General features: G+C 44.2%; 1 protein-coding gene across 2 annotated transcripts in view; it reads right to left on the bottom strand.

Moving 5' to 3' along the window:
• LOC126481498 (2-acylglycerol O-acyltransferase 2-like) overlaps positions 1-7,468 on the bottom strand; it is a 114,336-nt gene extending 106,868 nt beyond the window's left edge. The window contains exon 1 of one of the 2 annotated variants that reach the window (XM_050105284.1): positions 7,364-7,468. The gene's annotated coding sequence lies outside the window, so the exon portion shown is untranslated. Of the gene's footprint in view, positions 1-7,359 lie in introns of both variants that reach the window. The other variant, XM_050105285.1, reaches the window with a different exon arrangement.
• Between the last annotated feature and the right edge of the window lie 6,855 nt (positions 7,469-14,323).

Below are 14,323 nucleotides of genomic sequence, written 5' to 3'. Positions count from 1 at the left end.
CCAAATTTCTTCCAAGCCCGTCAAGTCATTTCAGTGTGAACGAGTAGAAACACTCAAACTTTCGCATACGTTTCATAATACCGATTGTTTAATACACACAACAATTTATTTTCTCCACAATTATTTTTGAATTATTAAATATAATAAACCCCACTCCATGACCGAGGACGGGCACAGAGTAGAAATATCCATGCGATATTACTACTCGCGGAGCAATGTCCACTGCTGCTATTGTATTCCCAAGCTGAAGTCTTATTTAGGTGAATTTTAAGAACTTTAATTAACGTTATCATCTCACTTCGATGAAAATCGAAAAGGGAGTAGTGTGACAAAGAATAAAGTATATGTGACAAAAAATGTTTTCTTACGGCACTTGCACAAGTACTTTAGCGAAAACCACAATGTCCACGTACCAGTTTTTTTGTGATGCATGCAAAATTTAAATAGTGCTTTATCTAGACCTTGATTTCTCAGTAAAACTTTCTTCACAGCCGACTCAAACTATGTACTCATTTCCAACAGAAAACTACAAAAGACTATTTTTAACTTTGTGATCTCTATACGTTTCGATGTGACGGTTGAATGAATTTTATTCAAGTCACCAGTGTGTGTAAGAGCTGGGGAAGCTACGAACGTAGCAGTAACTTTCGTGCAGTAGCAGCTTATCAATTTACGTGTCATATGTCATTGGAAACCAAAGCATTCCACAAATACATTGCGTAAACGCCCGTCTCACATGTTGCAGCGCTGTTCCTGAGGCTCCTGCTGGCCCTCAGTGACGTCACTTCGTCGGCCAGTAGCACTTCAGAACTGTCACTGCCAAGCCGTATTTCTTCTACAGACCTTGCACATTCGCGTGAGCCATATGATCCGACGTTAGCGAGCATCAGTACCGCAGAACGATAAACCGCTGTCCAGATACGCCACAATGCTGCCACTGTCAAATTCCGACACGCAGGCACGAGACTTCAGACAAACATTCAGTTGTGATTTCTAAATGGGAAACCCACTGCGAAATTTTCCTCTTGCGCAAAATGTATATGACGTAAGTCCTGTGTGTTCCGAACGATTGCATATCCAAGCACGCTGTACACGTCGTTCCGTCTGTTGCATACGACCTTCGTCGTGCTGCAATTTAAAGGATCGGCAGAAGTTTTAGAGAAACAATGGAATCTGCGTGGGCGATCGTGCAGTCGAACCCCGCTCTCCCCGGAAGCTAGTCCAGTGGCATGATCACTGCATTCTATTTTAAAATTCGGTTACCATTGACTAGTTTAAAATAGGAGGTATTGTAACATCCCTCAAGCTCTTATATGGATTCCACTGATTACCTCTTCCTCAAAATGGCTTTCGAAAACTAGGATACTGTGGACGCAAGAACACTGGCGCGGAGACGAAATCTTATAACTTGAATACGGTTCTAAAAGGACGAATTGAACACGACAATATTTTACATAGATGAAGAGTGATAACTTGTAAATACAAATGATTTATGAAATCTAGTCTTGTGTCTTACTGGAAATTGTTTACGGTATTGTGAAACAGATGACAATCGGAGCTCTGGCGTTTGTCACTTTGGTTGCGTCTACCAAAATAGCAAAGACTGCTACTGGCAGTTGACGTGCTTGTCAATCGCCCAAAGTGTAATAATAGTCCCATATATTGTTAGAAGAAGCATAAAATATACTATCCTGTAGACCAGAACATAAAATTGATTCAATTACCCTAAGGTCCAAATCATTAACAGCTCTTTGTATAACTAAGCCCATATCAAAAACCTCTTAAATTTAGGATCAATAAAATTCATAAAGTAACCATGATCAATTGTAAGCACGTTTGTGATGTCAGGTGGTATAGAATTGTACTGAATTAGTACGGAAAGAATCTGGCGCGCGACTGTTGACGGGTTGCACCCTTTTCCTGTAACGATCTGTTTGCGTCTCGAATGAGACTGTTTACATGGTGCTTTATTTGCGTGCCGCTGTTCGCTGTCACCTTCAGATTTACTACTTCCCCCTGCCAGTATTGTTTGGTATCCTGAGAGGCAAGTTTCCCATCGTACAATTCAAGCTGGATAAGGTAGTCTTAATGGCTCCTTTAACTCAAATTTGTCCGCGGCCATACCCCTTTTGCACGTAGTATAACAGTACATTAAGCCAGCCGGTGTCTGACACTGCTGCAATTGCCCTTTTCTGCCTATGGAGCTTCGTAATTCTGGAGGAAATAAATGCATCATTTCGGAACCAACATCTGCATCTCCTCGAGGAATAGACGCAGTCATGTACGAGGTGGAAGTGGTCTCCGTCTTCTCCCCGGAACAGAATTTCTCCAGTATATCTTTTTGAGAACTCAGTTGTCTACGCAAGATGTCAGCATCTCCCGGCTTTTCTGTGACAATGACGTCACTGTAGTACCACCTGGTAGAGACCTCACATAATTTAATAAATCCTGTAAACCATGGGAACATGAGTAGGAAGTCAGTTCGTATTTTGTCAAACAATAATTTGTTATATTCAAGCACGTCAACAAAGCACGTGATGTTTATTTCTACCAGACACCTGCCAAACACTTGAAATATACCTACAAAAGTGAACATAATAAAGAAATAAAGTTAAATGGCAGCATATGATGGCCTAACAATTCTATAAACGCCTATTAGAGTATCGCTTACAAATACTTTGTAAAAAATAGAAAACGAGTATATAAACTATGCGTTGCCCATAACATGCCAGTCTTTAACCAAGACGTTGGGACGTTTACACATAGGAAGATGTATGGCATCCCCCACCACTCCCTCTCCTTTGGCTCTGCCACTAACACCATTCAAATTGCTCTTGTCACGGTCCTGAATTTTTTGTACTTTATCTAACTTCTTTAAGTTTTCACTCACTCCCCCCCTCCCCCCTTTTTCTCGACACAAACCTCAATGGAAAGAGAATATTTAAGGTAACAAAAAACCTGTCAAACCCTTAAACTTCCTGGCAGATTAAAACTGCGCGCCGGACCAAGATCCGAAATCGGGGCTTTTGCCTTTCACGGGCAAGTGCTCTGCCGACTGAGCTACCCAAGCACGACTCACCACCCGTCCTCACAGCTTTACTGCCGTCAGTACCTCATCTCCCACCTTTCAGACTTGACAGAAGTCTCTCGGTGGGCGAGGGGGGGGATGGGAGCGGCACTTAAATTCCACACGAGGCGGCAAAATCCTGGAGCCCGCTCTGGAAGCACAGGCCTTGGTATTACAGGAAATTATCTTTGTGAATTAGGTTGATATTGGAGCTGTAGTACTTCATATATCTAATAAAGCCGTCATAAATGTTTTCTTGATAACCAAATGAAAATTCCTTTTTAAATTGCTCGCTTGTAGCTTAGCTGTGCTTACGTTCTCATTGAGACATGTAGGCGCTATATTGTGGGAGGACAAGATGAGGCGACCCCTAAATTGATCCTTAAAGTAAACCAAGCCAAAAACTGATTTGGACAATGCAGTGGTCTGTAAAGCACTGTCTTAATACAAGGTTTGTCTAGTTTGCTATCAACATTTTGTCACGAGTACTTGGTGAAAAGGACCGTGGTAATAAGCGACCTTGCATATTTACATGAAAACATTCCCTATATCCGACTTAAATTTATGGAGAAGTAAAAAACAAACCAAAACGGCAGGGAGCCTCGGGAAACATCGAGCACCGCTCATCCCAAGCAGTCCCGACCTTACAAAGTATCACACGAACTTGCTTTCTTCCCGTCTGATCTTCCGAGTCCATAAACAGTTCACTTTATTGAAAGACAATATTAATGTGGAAACAAAGGCACGATGCAGCTCGGCTGTTTGCACATTGTTTAAGTAAGTTAAGAGTTTGTACCAGAACAATCTTAACATCGTGTGGAACTACCTCAGACAAACACCGAATTACTTACCAGCATTGATTTTCAACATTGCTAGTGGGTATTTATTTAGAAAACAAGAACGTGAAAACTTGTCAGCTTGGGGTAGTGGATTCAGACTAAATTGTTTGCAATGCAGGGGATAAATGTTACCCCTTTCGTCTCCAAATACAGACCAAAACTACTTCAAATAACCTGGCAGACCCAAGATTGCAATCTCAAATCAGGAAACTCGTGAAGTTTAGCTTATTATACACCACTTCTATGAGGGAAGACGGGCATTGCGAAGACCACATCATGCCAAAATCCAATAGATTAATAACACTTTAATAAAATCTACTGACACTGAAATAGTCGGTATCAGTACAGGAACTCGCCCCAGCCACGATATTAAACGTTATGGGAAATAGTGTTCCAAATTGGGAAAGGAAAGTTTTAGTATACTTGTTAGTGTGCACAAGAAGTATAAGCTTAAGCTATGGTATAGTCATCTATGTAAAAACATTGCCCCTCAACTTTTAGCAAGGTTTCCCAAAGTATGCTAAACTTGATTTTTGGCTCCGTTTACCGCATTTGTTAAAATCTGGAGACACTGCCGCTTAGTTTAGTGCACGAATCTAAGTTTTGCTTCAATGGACTAGATGCAAGCTCGCACACCTTTTCAGACACACAGACGCACGTTTACGAGACCAGTGTTTCACAAAGAGAACGTTAAAAATTTAGCAAAAATTTAAAAAACTACAAGCGAGTATTTTTGTTCGAAGCATTTACTGTTGAATTTGTAACTCAGTTACGGCTGCTACATTACTCGTAAAAGACAAGGACGTAAAGTGGTTTTAATCCACTGGCCTTCATAAACGTTTATGACCTTCGTTTGCCCCGCGAAAGTCCTGTGCGACAAACAGGTTGTGCTCTTGAGTCAGGAATCTGCGCAAACGAAAGGCAGCCCTCGGAAAACCGGTTATGCGCGCTGACGAGTCGCTTCCTTCCCGCTTTTCCGAAGAATTCTGACGCATATATCGCGCGACGGTATTTTCCGCACGCGACAACCTTCGCCTGTTCCTCATAAGCAACAGAGGAAAGGCACCTCATCTCCTGAACATTTGATGTCTATGTTTAACTTACGCGATTGAGAAACCTCCAAGCAGTAGACTCGTCAGATTTTTCAACTGTCAGGATATAAGCATCATAAGCGTGCATTATTTATCAGTTTGCGCGTCCGCAGCCTCCGGAAGTTCAACGCTCTCTGCAACTATTTTGTATGCGACGACAGTGGCAATGCATGAGGCAGACATCTGGTTTAATATCCTCACTAGACGAGGCATTAGTTCTTTTGAAGTGGCCGTAAGTCTAGATGAGTGAAGAATCTAGAAACATATTACGGTCATTCTCCTCCCCCCCTCAGTGTCGCCGCCGTAGATGACACAGTGATAAGATTAGACTAGTTACGGAGGAGGAGATTAGTGTTGAACATCCCGTCGACACCGAGGTCATTAGAGACGGAGCACAAGCTCTGATTAGGGAAGGATGGGAAAGGAAATCTGCCGTGCTCTTTCAGAGGAACCGTCCCGGAATTTGCCTCAAGCTGTTTATGGAAATCACGGAAAACTTAAATCTGGATGGCCGGACGGAGGTTTTAACCGTCGTCATCCCGAATGCAAGTCCAACCACTCTGCTACGTCGCTCGGTGACTAATTGCATTACACCCAGAGGAAAAGAATCATTCTTCTCGTGCTCGATATACGGATGGAATGGGAAGCTACCTTAATACCCAGTGTGATGTGAAGTAGCCTCAATTATGCATTAATGCTGTAAATATTAACAGTTCCAGTTTAATGTTTTTACCAGTGTTGACAATCCCCTGACAAATTAGCGGGATAGTAAGTATTGTATACATATGTTTCATGTTCGTATGTTATTCTTTCTGACATGTTCCACAACCACGAGAATTCTCATTTTTGGGTCTATGGAACGAAAACAATCTAATCTAGTGGTCTACAGATGGATGTAGATTCAGACACTGCAAGGGTTCTACCTAAAACATCTGATTAACAATATCTCAAAAAAAAAAGTTTATGAATGAATAAACCGCCATTTGAGTGTATTACTGTATTTATCGCTTATACCATCTAGATCTGCTTTTATGTCATCAAGTATAAAGCTAAACGTTCTTAGATCAACATGTCATACCTATTAAGGCAGTCCAAAACAGGTAAACAAGTCTTATTTACCTGCTTTGGAGTGCCTTAACAGATAACATGTTAAAGCTCTGAGAACTTTTAGCATAGTACTTGACAATGGCATAAAATCCGAAATATAGATAGTAAAGAAAATACATTAATACACAGTCAAACGGCGGTTTATTCATTTAAAAAATTGCGTGACTGTGGCTCAACACCATTGGAGCTTTAAACTCGCCGAGGCCAAAGGCAAACAATGTCTCCAGGCTGCAAAATGTCTCCAAGCAGACTGCTTAGACAATTCACAGAAAGCTTAATGATTTTGCCGTATATGTAAATCGATATGATGGAACATGCCTCACGTAAAGATTTTTCTTACAAGAGCAGAATTTCAAGTAAGCTACATTACGCTGTGAAATATGTCTCGTCCGTCCACGGAGTTCACAGATATTTGACATACGATACGTCATTCATAGCTCTCCCGAACGTTTCCTCAGCACCTCAGACTTTACTACCAGTTCAAACTGATCTGACGACGTAATTCTGAAGTGTTGCTGGGGTTTCCACTCTGTACGAATAATTCCCAGAAAAATTTCTGTTAAAGTTTCGTGTCTCAAAGCACCGGCCTTTTTTAGAAAGACAATTGCGAGATTAATACAACGGAAACCTTGAAAGTAGATACCTTACATGACTGCAGCACTCTTTATACAAGCGGTATACACACACCAAAGTACTTAACGTATGACAAAAGCGACGCGACGAAGGTAACAAGTTATTGAGTCCAAGACCATTAGGACTAGACACTTTAACATGGAAACAAGTCCAAGTGCGCGAAACTAAATGCGCTAAGCCATACGTTCACTTTTTGCACGCTGTCCCGGCAATGGCAAGTATTCAAACGTGAGACTGTAGTCTCCAAACGTTCTAGAGAAATAAATCAGGTGAGCAGATGGCTACATGAAAATTACCCATTGCAGACAACCGTGACTGGACTGCGCCCGGTGACACACCTGTGAAGACTGTATTAATCACAGCTACGATGCCAGCGGATTCCATTCAACGTCGTTCTAAGCTACCTATCAACGGATCACCTGATGCAGATATTTCCGTTGTAGTATTAAGGCTAAACTGAACGCAAGGGACGAAATATGCTGGTACCCAAACGACACACCTACTTCGCAGACGAACTGTAGGAACAGTGATATGGATCCAGCACAAAAAAAAGCGTGAGAGGGGGGGGGGGGGCGGAAGCTTGGCGCAGACAGCTCGGGCATACAAAAGGCGCGCTGCTTACTTACTGAGAGTCCCACTAGGCAGCGCTGCGCGTTCTCCTCCGCTCCGAGCCCAGGCTCACGAACGACTGGCCGTGTCCGCCGTCGCTCGCCCCCCACCACTGCCGCTCCGCGCGCACGCCGGCCGACAGTCCGCTGTTAACATGTTTACCTCGAACCCAATAGCGGCCGCGCTGGACCAGCCCTTTGCCAGTCAGTCGCTAAGCCGAGGATTAGAGCGAAAGGCGACAAAGTTGAGGCGTGCGTGTAGAGAGGCACGCTCCTTTTTTTTTCCTGGCTGCCGTCTTTTACTATTCCGTGCGTGCCAGGTCGTTGAACTTGATACGCTGCCCAACGGATCTCGCGCCGTGCCAAGTAAAGGCATCCCACCACCTGTCTCGTTTCCTGGGCGTAGTAACGACGAATCGGGCTATTCAAGAATTTTGGTTCTTTGAGGCATCCAATATACCTCACGTCTTGCTTCTACTACATAAAATAAAATTATTTTTAAGCTTCAGTCTCTGTATTTTCGAGGTGTGCGAAAAATGGATTTCTCACCTGCATCACCTGTTCTCCTCCACACCCATTTTCCATTCGTGCGGGAAGCGCAACTACCGATAGGACGCCATAAGCCGAAATATTTCACACACGGGAAAGACTGTTGCTGGTCCTTCACGTCCACAGAAAAAAAAGAGTGCTTCCAATCACAGTACACGAGATAAAAGAGGATACAGACTTGGTTAAATGAATCACTTACCATCCGATTGGTGTCCGCCCCCGGTAGTCGAGTGATAGCCGGCACGGTAGCTCAGCGTGTTCGGTCAGAGGGTTAGCAGCCCTCTGTAATAAAAAAACTGAGTTAACGGCTCAACGACGAACTGAAATGGGTGTCTTGCGACATCCGCCCCGAGCAGATACAACGAACGAAAACGAACAAAATGAGATTTTTAAAAAAAGTGGTCAGCGCGACGAACTGTCAATCCTAAGGACCCGGGTTCGATTCCCGGCTGGGTCTGAGATATTCTCCGCTCAGGGACTGGGTGTTGTGTTGTCCTAATCATCATCATTTCATCCCCATCAACGCGCAAGTCGCCGAAGTGGCATCAAATCGAAAGACTTACACCAGCCGAGCGGTCTACCCGACCGGAGGCCCTCGTCACACGCCATTATTATTATTATTATCTGATTAGTCCACTGCAGACAACACATAGCCCATGCTACACATTAAGGGGAGGTTTACTATCTTTGGCCCGAAAAAAGTATGTTCTTTGAGAATTTTTTCTCGGGATGTGTTATAGACATCGATGTTAAATTTGGTCAAAATGTTTATTGATATTTCCTCTACAAACTGGAATTTTTTCGACGGGAAATGTCGAAGAGCAAAGGCGGAAGTGCCGTCGGAACGAAACAAAATTTCGATGTAGACCTCCACGCGCGGTATGTCACAGGTCAGCCTGCTCGCCTGAAATCAAAATTGAGTTGACGTTAGCAGAGTATATAAAGTTCTTTAGTAGTTGTACCTCGCATAAATTATTTGGACCATAGGAAACAAAATGGCGGCCATTTCAAAGAAATAGGGTTTTTTCCATCTATTTTCCGACTTCGTCGGCTAAGTAAAAATGTTTATAGTAAGATGGATCGGAATAAAAGTGGTACAATTCCTAGACAATTTAGTTAGCTTCGTCAGAAACAAAGAATCATGCCAATCAGTTCAGTAGATATGAAGTTACCATACCGCGCGATAAAGAAAGTCATTTCGAGAAAAATGCGTTTGAAGTTTTGACTACTTATAAATGCAATATTACGCAACTTACGTTCAATCTGCTATTCCGGGTCCATAAACTAGTCCTTCCTTTTCCTCATAGAGGGCGTTCTGCTCGATCTGGGCCATCCTGCGTTGCTCCAGAGCCGCTCCTACAGCCGGTGACAAACGGTTGTAAGTAGGCTGTTTAGGTTTTTGCGTTAGTAACGCCACGTAACGCTCTGTATGAAAATCACTGACTGTGCTGTGTGCAATCTGTGGCTGGTTGGCATTGTTGGAATTTTCGCTATTGTAGTGTTGGGCAGTTGGATGCGAACAGCGCGTAGTGTTGTGCCGTTGGATATGAGCCGCCAGCAGAGCTACCAAAATCTTTCATTTGCTAACTGTGCCTATCAGTAGTTAGTGCCTTCAGTAGTTAGAATCTTTTATTTAGCTGGCAGTATTGGCGCTCACTGTATTGCAGTAGTTCGAGTAACGAAGATTTTTGTGAGGTAAGTGATTCATTCCATTCTTTTGTAGGGACTACACTCCTGGAAATTGAAATAAGAACACCGTGAATTCATTGTCCCAGGAAGGGGAAACTTTATTGACACATTCCTGGGGTCAGATACATCACATGATCACACTGACAGAACCACAGGCACATAGACACAGGCAACAGAGCATGCACAATGTCGGCACTAGTACAGTGCATATCCACCTTTCGCAGCAATGCAGGCTGCTATTCTCCCATGGAGACGATCGTAGAGATGCTGGCTGTAGTCCTGTGGAACGGCTTGCCATGCCATTTCCACCTGGCGCCTCAGTTGGACCAGCGTTCGTGCTGGACGTGCAGACCGCGTGAGACGACGCTTCATCCAGTCCCAAACATGCTCAATGGGGGACAGATCCGGAGATCTTGCTGGCCAGGGTAGTTGACTTGCACCTTCTAGAGCACGTTGGGTGGCACGGGATACATGCGGACGTGCATTGTCCTGTTGGAACAGCAAGTTCCCTTGCCGGTCTAGGAATGGTAGAACGATGGGTTCGATGACGGTTTGGATGTACCGTGCACTATTCAGTGTCCCCTCGACGATCACCAGTGGTGTACGGCCAGTGTAGGAGATCGCTCCCCACACCATGATGCCGGGTGTTGGCCCTGTGTGCCTCGGTCGTATGCAGTCCTGATTGTGGCGCTCACCTGCACGGCGCCAAACACGCATACGACCATCATTGGCACCAAGGCAGAAGCGACTCTCATCGCTGAAGACGACACGTCTCCATTCGTCCCTCCATTCACGCGTGTCGCGACACCACTGGAGGCGGGCTGCACGATGTTGGGGCGTGAGCGGAAGACGGCCTAACGGTGTGCGGGACCGTAGCCCAGCTTCATGGAGACGGCTGCGAATGGTCCTCACCGATACCCCAGGAGCAACAGTGTCCCTAATTTGCTGGGAAGTGGCGGTGCGGTCCCCTACGGCACTGCGTAGGATCCTACGGTCTTGGCGTGCATCCGTGCGTCGCTGCGATCCGGTCCCAGGCCGACGGGCACGTGCACCTTCCGCCGACCACTGGCGACAACATCGATGTACTGTGGAGACCTCACGCCCCACGTGTTGAGCAGTTTGGCGGTACGTCCACCCGGCCTCCCGCATGCCCACTATACGCCCTCGCTCAAAGTCCTTCAACTGCACATACGGTTCACGTCCACGCTGTCGCGGCATGCTACCAGTGTTAAAGACTGCGATGGAGCTCCGTATACCACGGCAAACTGTCTGACACTGACGGCGGCGGTGCACAAATGCTGTGCAGCTAGCGCCATTCGACGGCCAACACCGCGGTTCCTTGTGTGTCCGCTGTGCCGTGCGTGTGATCATTGCTTGTACAGCCCTCTCGCAGTGTCCGGAGCAAGTATGGTGGGTCTGACACACCGGTGTCAATGTGTTCTTTTTTCCATTTCCAGGAGTGTATTTAAAGGCCGGCCGGAGTGGCCGTGCGGTTCTAGGCGCTACAGTCTGGAACCGAGCGACCGCTACGGTCGCAGGTTCGAATCCTGCCTCGGGCGTGGATGTGTGCGATGTCCTTAGGTTAGTTAGGTTTAATTAGTTCTAAGTTCTAGGCGACTGATGACCTCAGAAGTTAAGTCGCATAGTGCACAGAGCCATTTGACTATTGAAAGTCAGATTGCGTTGCGCTAAAAATATTGTGTGTCAGCTTAGTGATGATCAGAATAAGTAAAGAGAGAAATGGCTGAGTACGTTCAGTTCTGCTCAGCTGTTTGAAAATCATATAACGTAGAGGTTTACCAGCACTGTCATTTATAAAGTTTTTTTTTTTTTTTCTAAGGGGACGTTACACGGTTTTCGGCCGCTTAAATCCGGTGGTCATTCGAATGCTTGGCGAACTACCCCAGGGTGACGTCCATCGTTGTCATGGTCTTCAGAATTGCTGAATACCCTTCGTTGAAGCTGCTCACTGCTAGGAAAGTCGCAGTCTCCACAGTCTTCGCACCAGAATGCAAATGCTTGTGGGCTAGCGTTTAAACACACACGTTCAAACTTTTATTTGAATTTTGTTTATTTCCTCCCAAGCACCGGTACAATAACTCGTCCTCCGAAAGAAAAAAAACTGGTGCGTGAAAAAGGACGATTTCAGGCAGGTGCATTTTTTTGTTCAATCGCGAATAACAAACATTTCCTTCCCGTATTCGGAAAAACCGTTTCAGGGGTGGATTCTAAACACTTTTATGGGTCCAAAATGCAATTTAAAAAAAATCGATTTTTTGAACCAAAACATAGTAAACCTCCCATTAAGGTCATGATTTACATATTCATCTATACTCTGCAAACCACTGTGAAGTTGATGGCAGAGTACAACTTCCCGTTCCATTCCTGTGTGGGGAGTGGGCACTGTGGTCTAAGCTTGTCTTCGCGGCCCAAAAGGGTGCTATACATAAAGCACTGTGTTGGCTCTGAGCACTATGGGACTTAACATCTGAGGTCATCAGTCCCCTAGAACTTACAACTACTTAAACCTAACCAACTTAAGGACATCACACACATCCATGCCCGACAGGATTCTAACCTGCTACAGTAGCGGTCTCGCGGTTCCGGACTGTAGCGCCTAGAACCGTTCGGCCACTCCGGCCGGCAAAGCATTATGTTACGTTGGTGCACAAGTTGTAGTGTTTTTGTTTTGGTTGTTGATATTCTGGGTGTTATGTGTTTATTTATCTATTGTCATTTTTTATTTATGGTTCGCTGTTGCTGTTTCACTTATTGTCATTTTGTCATCTGGAGATAGTGAGTGGAGCTGTGGACGCTGGAACATGGAGTGCCAAGTGGAGAAATTGGAGAATTTCCGACATATTCTTGTCTGAGCTCAATAGAGGGGTGACAGCAGCGGAGGCAGCCAGAAACATGTGCGCCGCGTATGGGGATAATGCCACTGGACAGAACACGGTGGGAAAAAAAAGTTTTCACGTTTTATAGAGGATCATTTTGACATTAGTGACTCTACACGTTCAGTAAGACCTTCGTGCTTTGACGAAGAACGTTCAAACGCATTAATCCATTATCCACGGCAGTGTACTCGAGAACAGGCAAATGTGATGAATTGTGATTATTCCATCCGCGTGCAACATTTGCATCGCAGTGGGGAAGGCTCAAAAATTCCGTGAATGGGTACCGCAAGCTCTAAGTCAAAATCACAAAAATCAGCGGGTGGCCATATTTACATCTGTCCTTGCTCGTCATCAACTATCTCGTGAACAACACCGACCATTCCTATCCTGTACGGTTATTGGTAACGAGGAATGGTGCCTTTATGCTAACAAGAGGAAAAGAAAGGATTGGTTGAGCTCAAACAAAACAGTGGCGCCCCGTAAAAAGACCTGCGCGCATCCACAAAAGATTATGTTATGCATGTGGTGGAATAGCAACCGTGTAGTGTACTACGAATTGCTTCCCCGAGGTGTAACCATTACTGCTGAAATTTAGTGTCAACAACTGAGACGTCTTGCAGACACAGTCCAAGAACGACGATCAGGAACTGTGCTAAGTGATGTTTCTCCACGATAACGCCCGCCCGCAATCTGCTAGACTGACAAAGACCCCTCCCTATACGAATACAAGAGTTGGGTTGGAAAGTCATTCCGCAATCACCTTGTTCATCTGATCTTGCGCCCTCAGATTTTCACTTTTTACGCTCCTGTCGAGCAACACTCAAGAAACTACGTCTCCAGATGAAAATGCGCACCGAACACGGCTCGACGAGTTTTTCGCCTCAAAACCACGTGATTTCTACAGTTCCAGAATCTAAAATTTACCCCATCGGTGGCCGACTGTTGCAAATAGTGAAGGTGAATGTATAACTGATGACTACAGTCTGGGGGTGTTGTATTTATTACACTTATGGGAAAACGCTACGAACTTATGCACCAAACCAATATATATTCCTTTATTCCTGACATAGATCTCTGAGTCCGAACAATATAAAAAGAACTTTAATTTTAAAAGTTTTCACAAAATTGACGTTTACCATCATACTAAGCAACGAATACAAGAAAAAATCGGTAAAAAGTAAATATTATTTTTTTTTAAGGAGGTAGTTTCACTTTGGAAGCACTGGGAGGTAGTAGTTTTCAGCCACCCATAATTTCGTAAGATATATTAGAAAGCAGTTACGCATTTTTTCTCGACCCAATCCCATATCTCGAAACTTCCATGAACTCATAATAACTAAAACGATAGTCCTTAATAACAAGCAAAAATAGGCCTAAAATTTATTAATTTATATCAAATGTACATACCGCTCCACTGGTTTGATTTCGAAACCACTCATAAAAGCAGTAATACAAACTGAAATTTACGATAGAAAGTCTTTAGATGTACTTACTTCTACTGTCAATGTTCTCCTCAACAAGATCACTATAAAAAAAACATAACGTCGCGAATCATAGTGTCTGGTAGCACTATATCTGCGCCGATTATTACTTTGAGCGCTGCTACAATGCGCAACATTCGTAGGAGTACCTCAGTGTACTAGTAGATGTCTCTGTCTTGCAATAGTACTGGTGGTTTCATGCGAAAGGCACTGGTACTTCAAAAAATTGATAAAATTATGGTTTCAGGCAGAAACTACTGGTATTAAAAGGCTTAATGCTATTTCTCGAAACTTTGTAAAGAGGCTTTCACGGGATAACTAACGTCTGTCTTCAAACGTCTGCTACTTAAGATATTTTTAGA

Source organism: Schistocerca serialis, chromosome 5 (genome assembly GCF_023864345.2).
Source record: "Schistocerca serialis cubense isolate TAMUIC-IGC-003099 chromosome 5, iqSchSeri2.2, whole genome shotgun sequence".
NCBI classification, from domain to species: domain Eukaryota; kingdom Metazoa; phylum Arthropoda; class Insecta; order Orthoptera; family Acrididae; genus Schistocerca; species Schistocerca serialis.
This window is presented reverse-complemented; position numbering and strand designations above follow the sequence as displayed.